Source organism: Polypterus senegalus, chromosome 4 (assembly GCF_016835505.1).
Source record: "Polypterus senegalus isolate Bchr_013 chromosome 4, ASM1683550v1, whole genome shotgun sequence".
In the NCBI taxonomy this organism is placed as follows: domain Eukaryota; kingdom Metazoa; phylum Chordata; class Cladistia; order Polypteriformes; family Polypteridae; genus Polypterus; species Polypterus senegalus.
This window is the reverse complement of record NC_053157.1, coordinates 91,423,380-91,441,713: the sequence shown is the minus strand read 5'-3', so window position 1 is coordinate 91,441,713 and position 18,334 is coordinate 91,423,380. Positions and strand designations below refer to the sequence as shown.

Sequence of the window (18,334 nt, the reverse complement as noted above, 5' to 3'; positions counted from 1 at the left end):
TAGGAGTGCTCCATTAACTTTGTGTCCCCTTTCTTATTAGTAATTACAGGTTTCTCAACACATTCTTGTCTTTTTCTGCTATCATGACCTTCTTTTGTTTCCTGCCAATTTTGTGCCAGTTAAGCATTGTTTCATAGAATGGTCAAGAATGCCAAGAATGACACTGAACACTTGCTTACATAGAAAAGAAGAAATACATATCATTAAAACAAATCAAGTCAGTTTATTACTAAAAATGGCAGGAGGAATGTGAAGTCAGCATTTAACAGAATAAAGGAGGGCCACAAATAATACTTGAATGCGCTTATTTAAACATCTTTTAATTTAGCCTTTCATATTTAATTATATATGTTCTAAAATCCATTTGGAAGCATTTGAAATGCAGAAAACAGTTCTAGAGTGGGCACCAGTCCATTGCAGGGGCCACTCAAGCACAGTGGGTCAGTCTGGAATCACCAATTACCTTAAGCTATATGCCATTACGAGATGGAAGAGAAAACCCCTTATATGTACTGAAAGAGTGTGCAAACTGTAAAGAAATAACACATGAAATCTGAACCCAAGACAGTTGTTCGGTGAGGCTGCAGTACTCACCAGTGCACCAACATGCCACATGTCCAAATCAATCATTCATAATTTCTTCATAAGTTTTATGACATACTGTACTTATTTCACTTTTTGATGAACCTCAAGTTTACTGGGAAAGTTACAGTACCATGAAAAAGTGTTTGGTCATTTCTGGTTTCCTCTACTATAACAATATGTTGACATCTGTTTTCTTTCAAGACTTACTGTCACTGAATGCCATCTGACACTGTACAAAAAGATAATAATCTTCTTATGGTTCCTAATACACTTAACGACTGGTTGCACCACATTTAGCTGCAATGATTCTAACCAAATGTATTCTGTAATTAAATAGCAGTTTTCACATTGATATGGTGGAATTTAGCCCCCTCTTCCATGTAGAACTGCTTTAATTAAAAAAACAGACAGCTTTTCAAGAATTAACAACTGATTTTAGTTCCTGCTATTGCATTAATATTTCTTTAGGTTTAATGTTTGCTAGATCATTTAAAAACCTTTAACTTTGTTTCTTTTTAACTGTTCTGATGAGGACTTGTCTTTTTTGTTGTCGATCATTGTCTTGTTGCATGATCCAACTAGTTAACTACCAACTACTCTTCACCTTCACACTTTTCTGATAGATACAGGTACAGATACATAGATACACAGATACATCAACAACCTTTTTTCTGATCTCTTTTTATTTACATTATATAGTTTTTGAATCTGTGTGCTGATGGTAAAGGTCAAAATAAAGGAGGATTATATTGAGCATAGCTAGCTGTAATGAAGCCAGGTTGTATTCAGTCATCCATCCATTTTCTAAACCTGCTTATCCAGAGCAATGTTCATTCAGTTGACTTTAATTTCTACCTAGGTTGATTTAACTGGGGACAAGAGAAAATAGAGAAATTGAAAATCCATCCATCCATCCATCCATTATCCAACCCGCTATATCCTAACTACAGGGTCACGGGAGTCTGCTGGAGCCAATCCCAGCCAACACAGGGCACAAGGCAGGAAATAAAACCCAGGCGGGGTGCCAGCCCACCGCAGGGCGGGCGCACACACACACACATACCAAGCACACACTAGGGACAATTTAGAAGAAATTGAAAATGTTAAATGTAAATTAAATGTGTTTTTTGTTTACTAGGGTACCCTTTATCTAATATTAAATTTTGCTTGAAGATCTGAAAATATTTTGTATGAGAATTTTTCAATAATAGAGAACATCAGGAAAAGGTGGGATTACTTTATCATAGCATTGTATTTTTCTTATGATTACAGCATATCTATACTAATAAAAGGCAAAGCCCTCACTGACTCACTCACTCACTCACTCACTCACTCACTCACTCACTCACTCACTCACTCACTCACTCACTGACTCACTCATCATTAATTCTCCAACTTCCCGTGTAGGTAGAAGGCTGAAATTTGGTAGGCTCATTCCTTACAGCTTACTTACAAAAGTTAATCAGGTTTCATTTCGAAATTCTACGCGTAACGGTCATAGTGGTCAACAACGTTCGCCATGTTGAACTTTCTTATTTATGGCCCCATCTTCACGAAATTTGGTAGGAGGCTTCCCTGCGCTAACCGAAACCTATGTACATACTTATTTCGGTGGTATGACGTCACTGTCGCCCACCATATTGAACTTTCCAACGTTCTTTGTTACTTATGGGCCCATCTTCAAGAAATTTGATATGCGGGTTCCCAACGCTAACTGAATCCTGCTTACGTACATATATATGCCCATAGCCTGAATCTCGGTCACCGTGTGAGGCAGCGTTGGGTCCCCCATCCCAACGCCTCCCACGTTGTTGGCTGCCTGCCTATATAAGGCCGTCCGTCGCTCCAGTCTCTACATTGCCTTCCTTGCTTTGCCACAGGATTCACGTCTCCCTGCTGATAACTACAGCCTTTTTATTTAATCCACGGCTTCTCCGCTGTTTTATTGTTCGTTTATTACGATTATAGTTATTGTGGTATACAAAGTTATCCTTAACAAATAATTATTGGTATATTTTCCCTCAGTTTAAAAAGGTTTAATTTTCTTCTTAATAAAAATTTTAAGGCAGTACTTCACCGCTGTGAAGCGTGGGTATTTTGCTAGTTTAACTATAAATGCTTTCAAATTAATTAGGGCACATTTTATACTTGAGTAATACCACAAATGAACCACAGAAAATCTTTTTTTTCTTTTTTTTAAAAAAAAACCAAACAAAATAATGCCAGAATAATATTTAAAGGCAGCACTAGGCTGATCTGCAGACAGCACGGCTGTGCACTGAGGTCAGTGTCTGGAATACTGGATCTTTGGTCTGCCCGACAAGAAGACAGACACAGCAAAAATGGTTAACAGTTAAATGTAAATATAATAAATGACTCCAGAAATTAAATGTATTAAGTTTGTGTTAAATAATGCATTCTTTACATGCAAAAGTTTTCTCTACATTTTAATGGCACTCAGTGTAACATTTTGCATTATTTTATGTTTATTTTTAGCAGATTCTAATATTTTTTAATTGTATGTACATATTATTGGATGCACAGAAAGCATACATATTATTATGTACAGTATGTTCTACATATTTTTTTTCTTGGTACGATAAACAGTAAGCTTTCTTGAAAACTGCTTATGTCAACTGTGGATTATTTAACTTAGAGAGAAGTAACTGATTGCAGCAGACAGCAATTAAAAGCACACTATGCAAACAATGGAAAAAGAAAACCACAGGCTGGAGCAATGCCAGTCAGTCATATTGGCTTTTTCCTGGTAGTAACAAATGTGTTGTGTAGTAAATAGCTTTAGGACATAAAATATTAAGAAAGAAATATACATTACCTTGACATGTGAAAAGGCATCAGATAATAAAGTGGCAATAATCCATCTTGCAGGCATGCCTCCAAACCAGACCAGCAGAAAAAAGTAAGATATCTTAAACTTCTGTGTTATATAGTAAAGCAGAAAAACTAAAATCTAGCCCGGTACAGAACAATTAAAAATGTATCTTTCTAATTTTCCAGGCTTTTGGTGTTTGTTGCTTTAAGTCTGTTGTATAAAATAGATAAACTAAAAGCTCAAAAAGCATTAAGTTCTTCAACAGCATTGCTTCAACTAGAAGGGCTGCACTGCAAATTGCTGGAGTTTTGCGTTGCCCTAAGACATTCAAATCTGTTACCATGGAAACCAAATTTATACCCTGGTGAGACAGAATGACCCAGAATTAATGAAATGGGCCTTGTTCATTTACAAGAACTAGTGTGCAAGATCCTTTTTGACAATGAATAAATAAAGTTCCAATAGCCTTTATGCAAATAGTACATATTTTATATACTGTAAGTATGTAGCATGCAGTATATATTAGTAAAAATTAAGGTGCAAGCCATTTCATTTTTCTCATGGAACAAATATCTTAGAATTGAATCATAATTGTAAATACAGATACAGAGAAATGTATAATTAAGGACATACTTATAAACTGGGGTGATAATTTTAAATTATCTAAATAATTGTGCAGGACAGACAGAGATGGTAATGGTGCTGATTTCTTGAGGTAATGTATTTAGTTTAAGTTACAGAATACAGAATAGGTGTTGAAGAATTCAGTCGATATCAAGAGATTTCATTATGCTTCCTGATGACAAAATAATATAAAATTAAGGCACATCTTAGTTTGTATATTGCCAATTTTTTCAGAAAATTATAATTCTTTAAAAACTATTCTCATAAGTTTCAAAAAGTTCAAACCCCTTTTAATCAAAAGGATATCAATAAGGGATAAAATTTTATTTAATACATATTTTTAAAAGATATTAATGGAAATACGCTCTATGGCCAAAAATATGTAGACACCCATCCATATTATTGAGTTCTGGTGTTGTTAACAGATGCTTAAAATAAAGCACATAGCCTCGCAATTTCCATTGACTAACATAGGCAGCAGATAAGAGCTCTGTGTTTTTAATAATAGCATTGTCATAGGATGGCACATCAGTATGTGAGATTTCTGATCTGCTAGATCTGCCCTGGTCAACTGAAAGTGATATTAGACCATGCAGACTCACAGAGTATATGTAATATACACATACACACACACACACGCCATGAAAGCAAATCTGAAAAGATTGAAATCATGCTATGAGCACCTGCCATCGCTGGGTGATGCAAGGAACATTATAACTGCATGGAACTTGACCATTAACCTGGCCACAACCCTGGCTGATTGCTGTGTATGTGTATAGGAGAGTGGTAGTTTCTGTTACAATAAATAAATGTGCTGTTCCTGTTTGAAGCTGAATAAAGTTGGTTTTGCTGAGACTAAACCTTGTGTTTTGGGGTGCAAGACAGGGACTGACACGTCACATGGTACCAGCAGTGGGGAACTTGCACCGATGGAAGTGCATGGTGTTAAGAGTCCATCTGAGGTCTGATGTAACCTGCAGTCCCAGGAATCTGTGGCTGTCGGCCCTCTCCACCTCAGTCCCTTTGATGATAAGAGGCTGTAGAGGGGGAGGATTCTTCCTAAAGTCCAGTATTATTTCTTTGGTCTTTGGTCTTGTCTGTGTTGAGGATGAGGTCATTCTCCTCTCCATAGACAACAATGTTGTTTACCAGGGTCCTGTACCCTGACTCATAAAACGAGCCCCAGGATAGTGGTGTCATCAGCATACAGTATTTAATGACGATGGTATTGTCCTGGGTGGAGACACAGTCATAAGTGTACAGGGTGAAGTGTTTGGGGCTGAGGCCACAGCCCTGTGGGGATCCTGTGCTGACTGTGAGCTCAGCAGACACCCGTCCACCCATTCTCACCACCTGTGGTCTATCTGTCAGGAAATCCAGGATCCAGTTACAGGTGAGAGTTGGGACGCAGAGGTCTGTCAGCTTCTTGATCAGTTTGCCCAGACGAATGGTATTGAAAGCAGAACTATACTGTAGTCCAGATAAAGCATCCTGGCATACGTTCTGCTACTTTCCAGGTTTTACAGAGTGTGATGTAGGGCTATTGCTACTGCATCATCCACTGATCGATTGGGGCAATAGGCAAACTGGGTGGGGTCAACAGTGTCTAGGACCATATGGTTAATGTACGTCAGAACCAGTTTTTCTAGGCACTTCATGGCAACTGGTGTGAGTGCCACTGGCCTGAAGTCATTTAGGTTGGAGGTGTCCGGACTTTTGGGGACTGGTATGAGGGTGGAGATTTGAAAATACAAGAGACTACTGCCTGGGATAATGAAAGGTTGAAGATGTCAGCATACACACCAGCTAGTTGTTCCCTACAGGCCTTCAGAACTCTGAGAGAAACTCCATCAGGTCCCACAACCTTGTGGGGGTTCACCTTCTTCAGAGCTTTCAGGACCTGTGTATGTGTCACCTGGAAAGCAGTATCTGTGGGGTCACAGGGGGCCTTTGAGGGTGTGTCTGTGTTCAGCCTCTCGAACCTGGTATAGAAGGTGTTAAGGCTGTCTGGAAGAGTGGCATCTCAGGGGTCTGTGGTAATTTTTATAGCTCTCCTGCAGTTTGTGACAGATTGAATTCCCTGCCATATGCTGTGCGTATTGTGGTTGGGGTAGTAGCCTTCAAGTTTTTGTGAGTGAGCCCTTTTTGCTGCTCTGATGGACTTCTGTAGATTGTACTGGGGTCTCTTATACTTCACTTGATCTCCTGACTTGAAGACCTCCTGACGCTTCCTGAGTTTCTGTTTGATGTCCCCATTAAATCAGGGTTTTTGGTTGGGGAACATTTGCATAGTCCTGGGAGGGGCACATATGGACGTGCACCAACTAATGTAGTTACTCACAGTCTCTGTATATTCATGGATATCGTTAGTGGCATCTTTGAAAATGCTCCAGTCTGTGGCCTCTAAGCAGCCCTGCAGACTAGCTTTTGCATCATCAGTCCAGGTGTTAACGGTCCTGACTATGACTGGCTTGTAAACTGGATTGAGCCGGATCGCCAGGTGATCAGACTTTCCAAATGAGGTTTTGGTTCAGCTGAAAAGGTGTTTCTGATGTTGCTATAGCAGTGGTCCAGTGTTTTATTTCCCCTAGTGGGGAAGGTCACAAACTGATGCAGTTTTGGCATGTTTTTATGGAGATTGCAATGGTTAGAATCTCCCAGAAAAATAACAGCGGCATCAGGATATGTGTTTTCATGCTCGTTGATCATATCGTGTAGCTCCTTCAGTGCAGCCTCCTCCTTAGCGCAAGGGGGGATATACACGACACTCACAATAATGCATTTACATTCTCTGGGCAGGTAAAATGGCCTTAGCTTCAAAGTCAGATATACCATGTTTCAGAACAGGATTTAGAAATGGTCTTACAGTTGGTACACCACAATTGTTTGACGAGGGTGTCCTCTCCCCCAGCCAGGTTTCGCAGAAGCGCAATATGGAGCAATCCTGAATGTTCCTCTGTGTGGAAATCCGAGTGTGGAGCTCGTCCATTTTATTTTCCAGAGACTGAACATTTGCAAACAACATGACCGGGAGGATTAGCCTTCCATTTCTAATCAAGCACTGGAGCCTTCGGTCAACTTCTCCCTGTCTGCTGCGCCTCTGCTTCGGCCTGTTCTCAGAAGAGCTTACTATTGGGGGCCAGCCTGGCGTTGAGTCAGCATAGCATGCTAGCTTAGGGTGGAATTCCAGTGAGATCGGGTCGAAAAGTCCGATATTGCTGCACTCTCTCAGTTGTAATAATGTCACCCGATCATAAAAAAGTTTGCAGAGTGTGTCTTAACTCGACACAAAAAAGTAAGAACCTGTTTCTTCAACAATTCAAGACGGTATAGGGTGTTATAAGGACCAGAGTCAGGACGTGGGGGAGATAGGGAAATTATTCTTTCAAGGGGACCCGGAATTTGTCGACCCAGAGACAAAACCAAAAGAGTCTCACTGGTCCCTTCATTCTTTGTGGTGTTTAGAGTGAGGCGGAGCTCTGGGCGCCATTGATCCCACTTCTGATGGTGGTTCCCAACTGAGGGCATCATGGTCTTTAAGGTCCAGTTAATTCATTCAGTCAGGTTAGTTTGGGGGTGATAGGCAGTAGTCTTCTTCTGCTGCAACCCCCACTTCTTGAAAACGTCCTTCATAACCATGCTGAAAAACTGTAGCCCCCGGTCTGAGACAATACTCTTTGGCACCCCCCATTAGGTGAGGGTCTGATCTTTTAGGGTGGAACAAAGCCGGTCTGTTTTTGCATTGGGTATGGGAAACAGTTTCACCTATTTGGTGAAATAATCAACCACCACCATTAGGAAGGTCTTCTTGTTCTTGCAGACATCCCATTAAATCAACTCCAAAAATCTCTCCCGGTGCTGTCACTGATGTAGATTGCAAGAGTCCTGCAGGTAAACCAGATTGGTTTTTATACTGCTGGCATGCCAGACGTTTTCTTACATGAGTCCCCACATTTCAACTAACTGTTTGCCACTATGCTGTCTCCAAGATCTTCATTAGAGTCTTTGTTCTACCAAGGTGTCTCCCGAAAGGGCTGTCATGTTAATATTTCAGGAAATCCAGATTTAACGCTTCTTGGACAACAAGTTGGTATAGGGTGCCCCCAAGCTTAGCCGGTACACACCAATACAATAACCCCTGGAACTCCTGAAAGCTTATGTGCCCTTTCCTTCCCTCTGGACCCTTTACTGCTGTCCTACACACAGGACTGGATGACTGAGCTCAGGCTATGTTCTACAGGTCAAGAAGCAAGACAGTCCACTGACTTGAAACAACAGCTAAAGACGATGTTTGGCCCAGTTCCGGAACCAGTGATAAAGCACCTGGAACAACATTACCACAGCCATTCTCAGGGCCATGGAGTGCCCTTGGTGTGTAAGCTATAACCTTCTCTTCACCTTCACTTAGCTGTATTAAGACAGCCCTGAGTCCACGATCACTGGCATCTGTCTGAACTTGGAAGGTGAAAAGTGGGTTGGGCTGGGCCAAGACAGGCAGATCCTGCAGAGCTTCTTTAACCTCTCAAATGTGTCTGGATATTCTGGTTACTATACCCAGGTTGCCTCCTTCCTTGTGAGGCGGTGTAATGGGGCAGCAATCTCAGCCAGGTTGGTAATGAACTTAAGATACCACCTCTCCATACCCAAAAAGCGTGGCACACTCCCTTCAGCTGATGCCAAATGTCCAAGGAAAGAGATCTGGGTCTGTAGGAAGTGACACTTTTTTGTTCAGTGTAAGTCAAGCCTGTCATAGCTGCTGAAAGATGGTTTTTGAGGTCCTGAAGGAGACAAAGGTCAGTCGAGGAGAAGACAATGATGTCATCTTTGTAAACAAAGCAGATTTTTCCAATCATCCCCCTCAACGCCTGCTCTATTAGCTGTTGAAATGTCATTCCAGCATTTATTAGCCCAAACGGCATGGCTGTCTTCTCTACCCTGTCCTCTCCCACCTGCCAATACCCAGATTGAAGATCCAATGAACTGAGGACCACTGCTCCTTGCAGGGATTTTAGGATTTCATGAACCAGAGGCATGGGTTAAGCATCATGGTAGGTCTTGGTATTAACACCCCTATAATCTTCACAAAACCTATGTGTCATCAGATTTTGGGGTTAACACCACTGGCGAAGCCCAGGCTGAGGAGAAAGAGGACTTCAGGATGCCGTCTGCCAGCATTTTCTTTACTCAATCTGCAATGAAATGAAATGAAGCCCAGTCCTGTATGTTCTTCTTTTCCACCTGCCAACAACTACCTGCCGGACCCATCAGAGTGGCATTCAGAAGTCCCACCAGCTCCACCAGACTCAAAGGGTTGGATTCAATAAAAGCGTCTCTTTGATCAATAAAGTTAATTATATCGGCAGAGGTACAAACTGATTCCAGCACTGGGAACTACAAGCGCATTGCAGCGGCAGGGGACACGGAGCAGCTGGAACGATTCCCAGCACACCCCCCAGATAAAACGCGCTGGGATGGATAACTGAACACATGCAAATAGCGCTTCACCACAGATTACAGCTCCATATCCCACTGCTGATCTCGACTCCGCAAACATTCCAAGATATTACGGCCCACCCGCGATCCGCAATTCCACATATTCTTTCAACTGCGCTATAGACGCATCTACATAGCCCTGGATAGCTTCCTCACACACAACAGAGCTTTCAGCTAACGCCGCAACCCGTCCTTGTAGCTGCTCCAGCCGATCATATAGGTCAGTCCACGGAGGCTGCACGCAGAACTCTTCTTTTATAGGATTCTTTGGGTTGGATATGTACGTACATTGGTTCGATCAGGCTCGACATTTCTTCCGCCTCTTGATGTGCTCCGACTATCAAATTCCAATCATCCCCACTGCCGCCATTCTCATGCAAAGAACTCGGACTGGCGAGCCCCTGCGGAAAACTCTCAGTCGACTTTATAATAAACGAGCGATCTATATGAAATGGAAATAACGGGAAGAGGTGTAAATAGTGCCTTTAGGTCTATAGCACACCCCCACACCACTTATAGCTTGTGCGGAGTTTGCCACAAGATTTATGTAGCAAGGAAGCCTCTACGGTTTAAAAATGAGAGACGGCTAAAATCAGGCCAACATCCAAACTCTACCGAATTTCCACCCTGCCAACCGAATATTAACATCACCCAGGAAAATGCCTCTTAATATATTAAACACACTAAACATAAAAATATATAAAATTATCCTAATTTGCTAGAATAACTACTTACAAATACAGAAAGTACTAAACAAATCCCCACATGACGATATTTAATGTCCAGGAGAAAAGTCCTTACTGTAAGTGTACAAAATTCACTGCTTTATGCTGAACCTAGACAAGACACGCCCCAAAAGACTATTGCGCATGCACGGCGATTTGTTCCTTATTGTAACGTGCTCACAGTCTCCGCCGGCTTGTTTGCATTTTTTCAAGTTATAGTTTGCTGCTACCTTTTGTAACTGTGTGTTGTGTGTACTGACAAAGTAAGTTGGGTTTTTTTTTGCAGTGTTCAATGTAGCTTAATATCTTAGCTAATACTGCAACTTATATTAATGTTCAGTGCAAATATACCAAAGCGCTATTATGGCTATATTTGCTGTTTATCAATGAACATATTGTTAAATTTGTGCACTGTTGACCTTTAAGGAGAGATATACTGTACTTTACTTCGCTCCAAGACGTTAAAATATATTGATTTTTGCAGTATTAAACGTAAAGATTTTTTGTAAATGAATGCCGCCTTGAACATTACGCTTTACCTTTTATTATGGTTAATAGTGCCACCTATTGGTTTAATTAAACAATACGTAAAGTTGATGAATTGATGTTTAACATTGCTCTTCCTGAATACTATGTAATAATGTTCCAGTTTGATATTTAATTAGTTATGTTCATATATGTATTCCATTTTGTATTTGTGTACTTATTGCTATCATTTATTTCTGTTTAGATACCACAAATACACTTACGTATACACATCTCTTAAAGTACTTGAAACAAGCTTTTCCAGTGTGTGTTATCTACTCTCCAGTTTAGCTGTGGTTCTTTCTAGCCAAAGAATTAGGCCAGCAAGTGTACAATCAGCACAGTAACATACAACAGTCCCTCACAGTAAGTGATGGAAGTGATTCTAGAAATGGAAACTATGGTTAAATGATGGAAAGAAGTGAGGAACGCTTCTATTCAATAAACTGCTTCCTGGAACTTGGATAGTTAAATTCTGTCCTACCACCAGTTTCCAGAAGAAAAATCTTCGGAGTCATGCCTTCTCCAAGAGCATCGAAGGACTGGATTGGGAAGAAAAGAATGCACCACCATCCTTAAATCCGGTGGCCGAGCACCATTCTTCTCCTCTACGAATGTCCAGTAACTTCAAGGATTAGGAGCTGCTGCGGATGATGTTGATTAGAAAATGTACCAATCGAAAAGTCCCACCACATCCTACTCTTCCAGTTTTATTGGTACAGTGCATACAAACCCCAAACTTCAAATCCCAACAAGACCCTCTGCCTCAGTGCAAACCTGTTTAATGACACCGACCCCAATTTACAAACAGAAATTGGTGCACTCAGTGTTGTCATTCACATTTAACAATCTCTCAACAGGACATACTTACATAGAAACAAAAACCCCCTATGTGACCCGATGTCGATCCAGCCAATAAAGACCTTCAGGGTCAAGGGCACCAACGAGTTGAAGACGCCAGAAGGTGAACACCACAGCTACTTTCGCTGTGATCAACTGGTACACCTGCCTCGGGAGTGCCACTCAATGGAATGCTTCTAAAAAACTTCCAGTGAAATTTGTGAGGCTTTAGCTGTATTTTTTAATCAAAAAATTAATGATATTAGAAATAATATAGTACATCTCCCCAATACTGATCCTTTTTAACCCTGGTACTCCATTTTAAACAAATTAAATTTTTTCACCAGGATAGATTTACTTGATTTATATAAAATCATTTCTCAACTGAGACCCTCCACCTGCATGCTTGACCCAACACCAACAAGTTTTTTCAAAGAAGTATCAGGCGTGCTAGTTGATAGTATTCTTGACATAATAAACTTGTCATTAGATACGGGGGTCTTAAGACTGCTGTAGTTAAACCCCTGCTCTCTCGACTCCTCTGCTATTGAAAATTTTACACCTATTTCTAACCTGCCTTTCTTAAGTAAAATCCTAGAAAAGACAGTCATTATGCAGCTAAATGATCACCTCAATAAACATGCTATTCTTGATAAGTTTCAGTCAGGTTTTAGAACCGAACAAATCACAGTACAGAAACTGCACTTGTTAAAATAGCAAATGACTTGCCGGTAAATGCAGACAAAGGCCGCTTATTTGTTCTCATCCTCTTAGATCTGAGTGCCGCATTTGATACCATTGATCACAATATTCTTAGAAATCACCTCAGACCTTAGGCTGGGCCTCTCTGGTAGTGCCTTAAATTGGTTTGAGTCTTACTTGGCAGGTAGAAAATTCTTTGTTAGTTATGGTAATTATACTTCAAAGGCACATGATATTCTATATGGTGTTCCACAAGACTCTATCCAGGGTCTGCTGCTCTTTTCGATTTACATGTTTCCATTAGATCAGATTGCATAATGTAAGCTACCACAGCTATGCTGATGACACACAACTGTATTTATCAATAGCGCCTGATGACCCCAACTGTCTTGGTTCACTGACACAATGTCTTGCCAGTGTTTCTGAATTGATGAGTAGTAATTTTCTCAAACTAAATAAGGAGAAAACAGAAATTTTAGTGATTGGCAATAATGGGTATAATGAGGGTATTAGAAATAAACTTGATCTATTAGGCTTAAAAGTCAAGACGAAGGTAAAGAATTTAGGGGTAATTATTGACTCTGACCTGAATTTTAAATCACATATTAATCAGACAGCATTTTTTCACTTAAGAAATATAGCAAAAGTTAGATCTCTTATAACTTTGCAAGATGCTAAAAAATTAGTTCACGCTTTTGTTTTTAGTCGGCTAGATTACTGTAATGCACACCTCTCAGGACTACTCAAAAAAGACATAAATCGATTGCAACTAGTGCAGAATGCAGCTGCTAGAATCTTAACTAGGAAAAGAAAATCCGAGCACATCTCTCCAGTTATGATGTCATTACATTGGTTACCTGTGTCATTTAGAATTGACTTTAAAATACTGCTTATGGTTTACAAATCCTTAAATAATCTCACTCCATCCTATATTTTAGAATGTCTTTCACCTTACACTCCAAATCATAACCTTAGATCTTCAAATGAGCATCTGCTTATAATTCGAAGAATTAAACTTAAAAGAAGTGGTGAGGCAGCCTGTTATGCACTTAAAATCTGGAATAGCCTGCCAATAGGAATTCTCCAGGCTAATATGGTTGAGCACTTTAAAAAACTGATAAAAACTCATTATTATAACATTGTTTTCTCATAGCTTCATTTTAGTTTACAGTAACTCTGATATTCTGTATATGCATTTAATTATCTTTTTTTTCATGGCTCCGAAATCCTTACTAACCCCTACTTTCTCTGCTGTTTTTTTCCGGCTTTCCGTGGTGGCAGTCTGTGCCACCACCACCTGATCAAAGCACCATGCTGTCTCTACATTTATGGATTGAAGACCAGAGGTCCACATGACTGACAGAGATCATTTATGCTAGGTAGAATGCCTAATCAGGGCTGGGTGGTCTCGTGGCCTCAGAACCCCTGCAGATTTTTTTTTTTTGTTTTTCTGTCCTCCCTGGCCATCAGACCTTACTTTTATTCTATGTTAATTAGTATTGCCTAATTCTATTCTTATATTTTGTCTTTTTTTCTCTTTCTTCATCCTGTAAAGCACTTTCAGGTACATCATTTGTATGAAAATGTGGTATATAAATAAATATTGCTGTTGTTGTCACCTCCAAGCTGCGCAAAAACAATGGTATTGGTCTGGCTTGGGTATGCGGCACACAAGTTTCCCCCAGGATGTTAAAGGGGGAAAATTTTAAGGTCTCTATTACGTTGGCAGGACGGGAATTCTCTGCGCAATTGGACTCTGGTAGTGACCTCTGCATAGTCCACATTGACTTGCTCCGGCAGATCCCTTATAAGGCCACAGACAAAGTGAACATTCACTGCATACATGGGGACATTAAAACATACAAGACTATATTACTCATCCTGAAATTTATAGAGAAGAACTTTAAGGTTTGGACTGCCGTATCAGACACCTCACTCTGGCCATTCCTAAAAGAGAAAAAGGAATGCTCTCTTCCCACAGGTCTTGGCCACCTGCAGAACACCTAACCCCATAGTAGATAGAGAGGGGATTGCCGCAGACAATGTCAGTCAAGGAAATGGATTTGAAATTGAACTGCAGTTGTCCAGCGAGCTGGGGGACAAATCCTCAAATGAAGACCCGGGACAGATGGAAAACTTTTCCGTGCAGTCACATGCACCAACAGCCTCCAGAGACTCAATATGGACCTAGACGATAATGAAATAGTAGGTTGAGGTGAGTGTGAGGCTGCATTGGACACAGTAGTAGTTGGAGGTAAGGGCGGCTCTGCATCAAACACACAATATGCAAAAATGTAATTATGACAAGACGAATAAAATCAGTGAATTTAAGAAGGGGGATCGCGTGCTGGTGTTGATCCCATCCGATCCACATAAATTTTGGGCTGAATGGCAAGGGCTGGTAGTGATAGAAGAGTGTATGTCCCCAGTGAATTATAAAGTCAGAATTCCCAGGCAGCAGAAACCCGTACAGATTTTAAAGGAGTGGCACAACCATAACAAAGTCCTGGTCACAGCTGTAGTGGTCCCTCTGACTGAGGTCGCCATTGGGGATGATTTGACTGACACCTAGAAAGTGGAATTGCTAAGGGAACATGGATGTTTTTTCAAGAACACCTGGCCGGAGGACAATTGCAGAACGCAAGATTGTCACTCCACCTGGTGTTACTATACAGGTGCCCCCGTATCGCCTACCAGAGGCAACAAGGAAAGTTATACACAGGGAAGTCCAACAGATGCTCCAATTAGGCTTTATTCGGCCGAGCAATAATGAATGGCAAAGTTCAATCATATTCATCTCAAAGTCCAACGGTTCAGTTCAGTTCTGTATTGTGTGAAGATTTCCGAGTTTAATGCATACCCAATGCCACGCTGGGACGGGCTGTTAGAAAAGCTCAGGCAGGCTTCATATATCTCCACTCTTGATCTAACAAAAGGGTGGATATTGGCAAGTCCCGTTGGAAGACACTGGTTGTGAGAAAACCACGTTCGCCACTCCGAACGGGTTGTTTGAATTTACGGCATTCCCTTTTGGTCTCCATGGCGCACCACTGACCTTTCAGCGAATGATGGACCAGATCCTGCATCCCCATTCCGCATATTCGGGTGCCTATCTTGACGATTTGGTCATTTTTAGTAATGACTGGGAATCTTGTCTCGTCCCTTCAGGCAGTGCTTGACAGTTTGAGGCTGGTGGAGTTGACGGCCAACCCTAAGAATGGCAGAAACCTACCCTCTGGGATATTCCATGGGGAATAGTTTGCTCAGGCTACAAATAGACAATGTGGGGGGAGGGCAGTGCTTGCATACCCCCATTCCACAGAGGCAGGTTCGTGCCTTCCTCGGGCTCACATGGAATTACAGTCAGTTCATTCCCAATTTTGTGCATAGGGCCACCCACCTTATGGACTTGACAAAGGTCAGAAGGAATTGTAGTGTTGTATGTACTAACACCTATGAGAGAGCTTTCACAGACCTAAAGGCCACTTTATCAATATTCCTAGTTCTGCATAATCCGACTTTTCGAAGGAATTTATTCTGTAAACAGATGCTAGTGGTTTTGGTTTAGGAGCGGTAGTCTCTTAATGTATTGAGGGGAAAGAACACCACATCACGTTTCTCAGCAGAAAGCTACTACTCAGGGAGCATAATCATTCCACTATTGAAAAAGAGTACTTGGTGATTAAGTGGGTGGTTGAGGCCCTCCGTTATTATCTCTAGGGAAGACGGTTTACCCTGATGACTGACCATGTCCCACTACCATGGCTGTACAAGCAGAAGGATACGAACGCCCAGCTCACTCGGTGGTCTATTAGTTTACAGACGTTTGCTTTGATATTCGCCACTGCCCCGGGGCTACACAAAACAATGCGGATGTTCTCTCCTGCTTGGATGGTCACTTTGCCCACACCGGTGTGGACAAAGCTGAGGGGGGGAGATGTAAGGTTTCTAAACTCTTTTGACAGTGAACTATGCAACATTCTATGATCTGCTTCACGCAACTAAGAGGGCATCCGTGGCGGATGTTTGCTGACTTGCAGACCAACCACATGCGTTACCTGGTAGGTAACCAACCATACAATCAGATTGTGATTCAGACTTACAATGCTATGTATGTAATTACCCCGATCTCCAGGCTGTCAAGTAAACGAACCACACGCCATGGCGTAACATAAAGAGCCTTTGCCTCTAACACTGACGTCCGAAGTTCGATCCCCGGTTAGGGGTGCAGTGGAGTGTGTATGCTTGATGAGCCGAAAATAGGGCGAAACATGTGTCGCGTACTCTTTGCATTATTTGACAGTTAACTATGTAACACACACACATATATATATACATATATATATATACATACAAATATATATATATACATACATATATACAGTATAAATATTATATTTATACATACATATATATATGTACTGCTCAAAAAAATTAAAGGAACACTTTTTAATCAGAGTATAGCATCACGTCAATAAAACTGGGCTATTGATCTGGTCAGTTAAGTAGCAGAGGGGGTTGTTAATCAGTTTCAGCTGCTTTGGTGTTAATGAAATTAACAACAGGTGCACTAGGGGGGCAACAATGAGACAACCCCCAAAATAGGAATGGTTTAACAGGTGGAGGCCACTGACATTTTTCTCTCTTCATCTTTTCTGACTGTTGTTTCACTAGTTTTATATTTTGCTACAGTCAGTGTGACTATTGGTAGCATGAGGCGATACCTGGACCCTACAGAGGTTGCACAGGTAGTACAGCTTCTCTAGGATGGCACATCAATACATGCCATTGCCAGAAGGTTTGCTGTGTCTCCTAGCACAGTCTCAAGGGCATGGAAGAGATTCCAGGAGACAGGCAGTTACTCTAGGAGAGGACTGTAGAAGGTCTTTTGCCCATCAGCAGGACCAGTATTTGCTCCTTTGGGCAAGGAAGAAGAGGATGAACACTGCCAGAGCCCTACAAAATGACTTCCAGCAGGCCACTGGTGTGAATGTCTCTGACAAAACAATCACCAATATGCTCTAGTGGGCCCTGTGCTCACTGCCCAGCACCATAGAGCTTGATTGCTATTTGCCATGAATAGTAGAATTGGAAGGTCTACCACTGGCCCCCTGTGCTTTTCACAGATGAGATCAGGTTCATCCTTAACACATGTGACAGAAGTAAAAGAATCCAGAGAAGCCGTGGAGAATTCTCTGCTGCCTGTAACATCGTTCAGCATGACTGATTTGGTGGGGGGTCAGTGATGGTCTGGGGACGTAAATCCATGGAGGGACGCACAGACCTCTACAGGCTAGAAAATGGCACCTTGACTGCCATTAGGTACCTTGAACCCATTGTCAGACCCTATGCTGATACAGTGGGTCCTGGGTTCCTCCTGGTGCATGATAATGCCCGACCTCATGCAGCGAGAATATGCAGGCATTTCCTGGAGGATGAAGGAATTGATACCATTGACTGGCCCCCAAGCTCACCTGACCTAAATCTAATAGAACAACTCTGGGACATTATGTTTCAATCCATGCGACACCACCAGGTTGCACCTCAGACTGTCCAAGAGCTCAGTGATGCCCTGGTCCAGATCTGGGAGGAGAACACCCAGGACACCACCCATCATGCATGCATGTATACATGCACATGGGGGCCATACAAACTGCTGAGTATGATTTTAAATTGCTGCAATGAAATTTCAGCAAAATGGACTAGCCTGCTGCATCATTTTTTCACTTTGATTTTTGGGGTGTCTTTGAATTCAGCCCTGTGTAGGTTGATAATTTTCATTTCCATCAAATGATATGGCATCCTTTCACATTACCCAGTCCATATCAGTATAGATATCCAGCATGATTTTCTTTCCCATTGAGATCTGATGTATTTCCACAGTGTTCCTTTAATTTTTTTGAGCAGTTTACATATATACAGTACATATAACCCAGCCACAGGGGATGCACAAACGAGTGTGTTTCTTCGTGCCAGTCCCAAGCCCGGATAAATGGGGAGGGTTACG

The 18,334-nt window shown here is 41.5% G+C and overlaps 1 protein-coding gene across 1 annotated transcript in view; it reads right to left on the bottom strand.

The window, feature by feature from the left end:
- Window positions 1–3,675, bottom strand: part of LOC120527534 — a 154,450-nt gene extending 150,775 nt beyond the window's left edge. The window contains exon 1 of the mRNA XM_039751042.1: window positions 3,422–3,675. The gene's annotated coding sequence lies outside the window, so the exon portion shown is untranslated. The remainder of the gene's footprint in view (window positions 1–3,421) is intronic.
- Window positions 3,676–18,334: the final 14,659 nt, after the last annotated feature.